The sequence below is a fragment of the Solanum stenotomum genome, chromosome 3 (genome assembly GCF_019186545.1).
Source record: "Solanum stenotomum isolate F172 chromosome 3, ASM1918654v1, whole genome shotgun sequence".
NCBI classification, from domain to species: Eukaryota; Viridiplantae; Streptophyta; class Magnoliopsida; order Solanales; family Solanaceae; genus Solanum; species Solanum stenotomum.
Genome location: NC_064284.1, coordinates 46,371,404 through 46,379,407, shown reverse-complemented (window position 1 = coordinate 46,379,407; position 8,004 = coordinate 46,371,404). Strand labels below are relative to the sequence as shown.

General features: G+C 36.0%; 1 protein-coding gene across 1 annotated transcript in view; it reads left to right on the top strand.

The window, feature by feature from the left end:
• The first annotated feature begins 309 nt into the window (after positions 1-309).
• LOC125860598 (uncharacterized) overlaps positions 310-8,004 on the top strand; it is a 1,020,336-nt gene continuing 1,012,641 nt past the window's right edge. Inside the window, exon 1 of the mRNA XM_049540597.1 lies at positions 310-324. The gene's annotated coding sequence lies outside the window, so the exon portion shown is untranslated. The remainder of the gene's footprint in view (positions 325-8,004) is intronic.

The following is an 8,004-nucleotide window of genomic DNA, read 5'->3' as shown; positions in this document are numbered from 1 at the left end:
AATAACGGATCTTGAGTTTGATGTTCATGATTGGGTTTACTTGAAAATTTCTCCTATGAAGGGTGTAATGAGTTTTGGTGAGAAAGGGAAGCTTAGTCCCCAATATATAGGCCCATATCTGATTTTTAGGTGTGTTGGTAAGGTTGCTTATGAGTTAGATTTGCCAACTAAGTTGGCATCGGTTCATCCGGTTTTCCATGTCTCTATGTTGAAGAAATGTTTTAGTGATCCGACATCCATAGTTTCCTTAGAAGGATTGAGATTTGATGAGAGTCTTTCTTATGAGGAAGTTCCGGTTGAGATTTTAGACCGGCAGATCAAGAAGTTGAGAAATAAAGAGGTATCTTCCATGAAAGTATTGTGGAGGAATCAGTTAGTTGAGGATGCTACTTGGGAGGCCGAGGCCGATATGATGTCCCGACATCCTCATCTTTTTCATTCTACTCCTACTCTAGTTTGAGGTAATGAGTTCCTCTTGATTTGACCTTTGTTTTGGAAGTCATGTGTTTTTTATGTGTTACCATTATTTCCTTATGTGATGCATGTTCATGGAAAAGTGTGTTTGAAAGAAAATGAGTTTACATGTTTGATTTTCCTCATGTTGTTGTGCATTGAGTATGAGTTGCCTATAAACTTCATGAGTTGAATTGATGAATATTCTTTAGCTATGCTCTTTTTGAGAGTAAATTGCATATGGGCTCCATGAAATTGTGTTGAGAATGCTCTTAACTTGGAGAAGATAGTTCCTCCTTGACCATGAGTAATTTTGAAAATTCATGCATAATGGGCTGTTAGATGTAGTTCCTACTTTCTTATAATGCATTTGAGTTTGTTTAGCTTGGAGTTGATGTTTCTTCCTTATTTATGTGCAATGCATGCATAATGGGCTGATAGAGTTAGTTTCACCCCTCTTATGATGTTTTGAGAACATCCTAGCTTGGAGTCAATAATTCCTCCTTGGCTTCATGCATTCCATTGTTAGGTTAGGTTGTTACTTCCTTTCCTAAGCTTTTAGAACCAATTTAAATCTCATTGGAGGACGAATGGTTCAAGGGGGTGATATTATAACACCCCATATTCGAAAAAGGGAATTAAACATGATTTTGTGAAGTTGAAGGTGCCAGCCACGGAGGCCAACCATGGCTAGTGGGTTGAACCATGGACCGTAGGTGGGTCCGTGGATTGGACACCTTGCCAAGGTGGTTGAGGTCCAGAACCATGAATCGACCTACGGACCGTAGGTCAGACCAAGATCCATGGTTTGAGGCCCAAAAATCAAGTGCCAGAAGTCCATCGACGGTCCACCAAGACGAACCGTAGATGAGACCACGGTTCGTCAACTGGGTCCGTCCGGTGACTGTTGTCAGTTATTATTTCAGGGTTAGTTAGGTCTTTTCATAATTAATTAGTTCCTAAGCTATGTCATTTCGTTTATGTTTAGAACCCCCTATATAAGTCTGTTTAACCCAAAATTCCCATTTACTTCATTCTTCCAATTTCACAAAAGAATCCCAAAACTCCTCTCAAATATTCTCTCTCTAGAAAGAAGAAGAAGAAGAAGAAGAAGAAGAAGAAGAAGAAGAAGAAGAAGAAGAAGGAGGAGGAGGAGGAGGAGGAGGAGGAGGAGGAGGAGGAGGAGGAGGAGGAGGAGGAGAAGAAGAAGGATTCACCTAGGGTTTCAAGCTAAGGTTCCAATTCCTCTATTGAAGGCTAGGATTTGGAGTTAAGGTATGATAGTTTTCATCCATGGATACCTTTCATCCATGGAGTTCCCAAATTCCTTTATTTCAAATAGTAGAATTTCCCAATTTAGTTAGGGTTTTCTTCAATTAGCATGGGTTCCTTTCATTATTGATTTAAATGATTAAATTATGATCTTCTAGTATGAATGAAATGTAATGCTTTTATGATGAATTCCCCTATGAACCCATGTAATAGCTATGTTTTCAGGTTGTGAATCATATTATGAGGGATTTTTAGTATATAGCAAGTGTTTAATGAAATAAAGCATGTATTGCAAGCTTTACATGTATTTATGATGAAATCCATATGTAACCCATGTTTTCTAAAGAGTTTATGATTGAAAGTGGATTTTGACCTCAAGAGGTAAATTATGGACTTATGCATTGATTATGAGATTTATGCTAATGTTGTAAGGGTGCTATGAGAGTAAAAGTACCAATGATGATGTTGTTGTTGTGTTGTTGAAAGGACATTCTCATAAACACATAACTAGCATGATGTGAAAGATTTTCTCACATAGAAAGGATTCTTAGGTTGAAAGGCTTTCTCACCTAAATGAATCAAGAGTAAGAGTTATCCCAATGAACTAGCTTGGATTGGTTGTCCAAGGGCACCTTTTCATGAGTAATGAAGTCAAGTAAGAAATGACTACTCTTGTGGGAATTTATACTTAGCACCGAGTGGATATTGATAGTGAGATGGAAGCTCTCCCATAGTAGAGATCGGGTTTCCAAAGTAATCTCATGAGATGGAAGCTCCCCGTAGTAGAGGTCGGGTTTCTGTAGCAATCTCCTTATCCCATAAACTAAGTGCCCCTATAGGTTGATAAGCTAGTGGATCCACTTAAGCTAGATATTCATGGTTTTACCTTAAGAAAGTAGAACAACCCTTTTCGGTGTGGGAGACACCGAGTGATCATGTTATAGCTCACATGGTCTCATGTTGGTTAAGGCTGATTTCCCCACAAGTAATAACGAACTAAGGTTACTTCAAGAAGTATCCCACGTGTGTTCAAAGGCTTTATAGATGAAGTTAGCTTGCACTGACCATGATTTTATGACTTATGTTTTATAAATCTTTTATATCATGTTTCGCTTGGTCAATTGCATGTCATGAAATGAAATGTCCCTTTTTGGATGTTTTAAATGTTTTATGCATGGCTATCATACTTGGTAAATTGTTTTGTACTAATGCATACTCTTGCCTACATTTTTTCAAATGTAGGGTCCGATATTTAGGGTGCTCATTTTTGTGGCTAGTTGGTGATTTGATTGATTCCCGAACTTTGGTGAGTCCTCATGCTTCAAGGCTGGACTTTGTTGTTTTAGTTTCCTTATTTTATTTCTATTTTGAACATGATGTATAGGCTAGGCCCAATTTAATTCTATTGTATTAGATGTTTATGATGAGACATGAGTTTAGACTTCCACTTTTTGTCTTATAAAATGATTTATACTTGGACTATTGTTTTACTCTTATTGTTCTAGTTCTTATGTGATGATAGCTAAGTGGCTTGTATGGAGTCCTTCGGGGTTCTATACGCCATGTTACATCTAAGGGGTACCCCTAGGTCGTGACAACCTTCGCATTCTTCATGCAAGCTACTTTTTTCAGTTTTATCTAGTTATAGTTTATGACTACTTTTCTTGGGTTTCCATGCATGACAGTTGAACTCATGTAACTTTAATAGTTGTTCCAAGGTCGTATTGTAGGATTTTAGTGAGAGATATATTAATTAAGTGATGTTTTCTTTTCATTAATCGATATAAAATTTTGATCAGATAATTATTTCATTTTAATGAGTATTGATGAGTTTTGGAGTTGCGCATGCTCTATCACAGTGCTTAAATAATTTGGGTAAGTATACGTATTTTTTCTACGCTTGTCTGGTGGTGTTAGCAGGTGCCAGTCACGTCTAGGGGGTATTTTGGTATGTGACACATAGTCTTCCTAAATTTGTTCTTTTTCAGCACATGTTGAATGATATGCATCCATGAAAATGCAAAATAAGTATTCTAATTATTATTTTTTAAATAGAGATGAAGATTTTCTTTAATTTGATGAAAATTTTCCTTAGACTACCTGTTATCTTTTTCTTCCTTTGAATTTGTTTTTGTCATCAATATCATAATTGTTTCTTGGGACTAGCAAGGATTTCCTTCATCATCTGAATCCGTTGCCACCAGTGCAAGAAAGTCATATTTTATTGTTTCCTTCATCATCAATAGTGATTGATTTTCAGGTCTGCCTTCATCATACTCTTATCCAATGAATATTCCATAGCCACTAAAGCTTTTTTTAACAGATAAATCATCCTTGTGATTATTCAGACTGTGATTTGTAGTAATGTAGAGATCATTCCTAGTGTTTTTTCTGCATTGTTCTTCTTATACTCCAAAGACCACAAGGGGAAAACTTGATGAAGTGATTTGGACTCCAACACTTGTGACACACTTGTTCTTGGATTTCTATATAAGTCATCTTCTGAAAAAATCTCCTTTGATTCATATGACCCTTTTTCAGCATTCTTGACAAAGCCCAAAGTATACCCTAGGTGTAACTAGGTGTATTGGACCCTGAGAGGCCCTACTCAATCCACTTAGCATACATCATACAAGATAATTGACATAAAGAATTTAGAAAGATAGCATTTTCATATTTCAAAGAGCTTGACAAAGTGGAAGTCTAACATAAGTCTCAGTAAGCCATCCAATACATCATAAGTAAAGTGGCTAGGACATAACCCATACATCACATAGAAAGTCTGAAAATGGAAATGACATACAACTATAAAACTATCGCAGTCCTCCGAATATGAGGACTCACCAATCTTTAAAGACAAGGAAACCCACTAGCCACGAGTATGCGAAGTAGGAGCATCGAACCCTACATTCGTGAAAAAATGTAGGCACAAGTATGTGTTAGTATATGGAATATACTAAGTATGGGGCAATATCCGTAAAATAGGCATGATAGCATGAATGGCTTAAAACATGTAAGGCATGAGCAATATTTGAACATTAAAAATTTTAAGAAGAAATGACATGTAATTCATTATATATGGTCAAGGGCATTAACATAAAGGACATAAGAAAATCTTGGAAGAAACATTGTCATTTTGTGGGATATTATCGTTAACCAATAATAAGACCATAAGAGCTATATCATGGAATCAGATCTGTCCATCATACTTTAAAAAGGGGAATCTACTTGCCAAGGTAGAATCCGTACATATCCTCTTTTGCTAAAGTGGATCCACTAGCTAGGTCATTTAAGATAATCCTTAGGGGGCACCTAGTTAGGGACTATAGGTTACTACTAGAGACTACCCCGATTGAATCTCCACCTCAAAGCCCTTGAGGTGCCAAGTCTAAATCTCAACGGAATAGAAAAAAATCAAATATCAATATAACATAAGAAAGGAAATGATCAATACCAATCCACACTTTTAGATGAAAACATAAAATAGCTCCTTAAACACAATTTAACATGGATGAGAAAAGCTTTCATCAATGTGAATTAATATGTGAGAAATAACTTTCACAATAACATTGATACTTTCCTTCCAAAACATCCCAAAATAATTTTTCATAACTTCATAAAAACATGCATATCTTCATAAATTCATAGTTCATAGGTTCATAGTAGAAAATAATAAATTAGGCATGGGTTAATATAATTTCAACTCAATATCATGTATTAACATCAAATCATGCATTAGAAGACTTAATTAACAATAATAAATCATAATTGAGTGAAACCCATAAATATGTAATTGAAATCCTAACTTGATCAATTGAAATTGAATTGGAAAATTGGAAAGCTTGGGGGACCTCATGGAAGAATGGATTCCATCGATGAGTACCCACATACCTGTCTACTAAAAGCCCACAAACAATGATGAATTAGACACTTGAATTTGAATCCTAGATTCTTCTTCTTCCTTAGGTTGAGAGGAATTTAGGGAGTGTATTTTGTTTGGTTTTGGGAAATTAAGAGAATGGGGTTGAAGTGGGTAGTTTTATGACCTTAAAGCTTTATATAGGGCTTAGGGTAGAAGACAAAACGACATAGTTTTGATTTAAAACAATGAGGGACTCAAAATCCCCTTAAAATAACTGTCGAAGCCTTTCTATGGTTTGGACCTATGGTCATGTAGAACTCCTACGGATTGTACTGGTCAACCGTAGAAAAGTTCAGAAACCTTAATTTTGGACCAACTTTTGAAGAACTCTATTTACCGCCTATAGGTCTTCCTACAGTCCGTAGAAACCAACTTGACTCCTTAAAATTTCACAAAGTCTGGGGCCTACCTATGAGACCTATCTAGGCTCGTACAAAGACTGACTAGTCGTCTTACTGAACTGTAAAAAGTACTGGAGTTATTTTTGAAAAACTATTTTCCATCTTCCTACGGTTGCCATCTACGGCCCATAAAAGCTTCTATGGTTCGTAGATGAGACCCGGAGACACAGATTGTAGACCAAATATTCCTTTTCCTCCTTTTCCAATTTTTGAGGTGTAACAATTCTTGAGAACCTTTAGGTCATTAAAGAAATACTATCATCCTCGAAGTCATCCTTTTCAATTGTCTTAAGGATTATGTTCTTTTCTTTCTTGATTCTTTTTCAATTCTTAGGTCATGAGATTTCCAATGAGCTCATTCATCATCATAGTTACCAGGTCACATGATTTTGAAATTGTTACCTCTTTGCTTTTCCATAATTCAGGAAGAACACATAAGTTTTATGACTATTTTTGTAATAGGAATCACTTTTCCTAAGATTTCATTAATGATAGCCATGAACCTGGTGTGCATATCCTGAATTGTTTCACCTTCCATCTTTTTAAATAGCTTATACTACAATTTAGATTATTAATTTTGGATTTCTTGACCTAATTTTTTTCCTCATGAGCCATTTTAGTGTTTCTGATATAACCTTTTGATCTGGATATGCTAAAATTCTAATATACTCATCCGAATCTATTTCGTATATCAAGATCTTTTTTGCTTTTGCATTATTCTGAATTGCAAGTTTGGCAGCAACATTATGTTCCTTTCTACCGTTTGGCACCTGAGTTGTTCCATCAGTTCCATTCTTCATAGGGATGGTAGGACAATCTAGAATAAATGCCCAGAGATCTAATTTTTCTCCTATAAAATGATCCATCATATTGTTCTTTCACCATCTATAATACTTTCCATTGAATAGTAGGGGTCTTGTTTGTGGCTCTCCTTCCTGTGCAGTAGGTGGTGCAGTCATTGATCCTTTTCAAGGTATGAAACTCTTTAAGTGAAAAGATCTACTCAAATACCAATTGAAGAAACCTTAACCAGAACAAGAACCATGTTCTTGTTGTATTAGCAGAGACAATAATGCAACAGAAACGAAACACAAATTTATCATGGAAAACCTCCTTTCTCAAAGGAAGAAAACACACGACCTACAACTTGTAGGATTTCAGCAACCTCCACCAACTTCAAAGAGCAACTTTATATTACAACTCAATAATAAAAGGGACTAACTCTAGTACCTCAACTCTAACTATTAACTCTAAGAGGTATGAAATGGGGGGGGGGGGGGGGGGNAATGAGCAAACTATAACTATTCTTGTTTGCATCCTTCCAGTAATTTTTGATACATGTTTTAAATATTGGCTTTTCCGTTATTTAACTAGTCTATCTCCGTCAATTTTATTGATTTATGATTCAATAACTGAATGATAAAGGATCCATTGATATTAATCTAATCCAATTAGAATGCTTGGTACTTTGTAGTTGTACATAAGCAAAGTATTGAAAATCATATTTACTCTTCCTATTTCTAACCATTGGGAAGATTCATCCTAGATTATTCCAGCAAATAGCAAAATCGTGGCTAGGGAACTATACTAGCGACCTACCCAATTTATTGTAGAAATTTTCGCAATCAATGATTGGACCATGCAAACTAAAAATGCTTTTTCTTGGCTAAAGAAACAGATTACTCGATCTATTTCCGTATCGCTCATGATATATATCTTAACTCGGACGTCCATTTCAAGTGCATATCCCATTTTTGCACAGCAGGGTTATGAAAATCCACGAGAAGCGACTGGGCGTATTGTATGTGCCAATTGCCATTTAGCTAATAAGCCCATGGAAATTGAGGTTCCACAAGCGGTACTTCCCCCCGATGCATGTAATGGAATCGAGTACTATACTTTTTTGAGGCGCGCATACACAAAAGGAATTCCTTTCTTGTCCAATACAAAATTGAA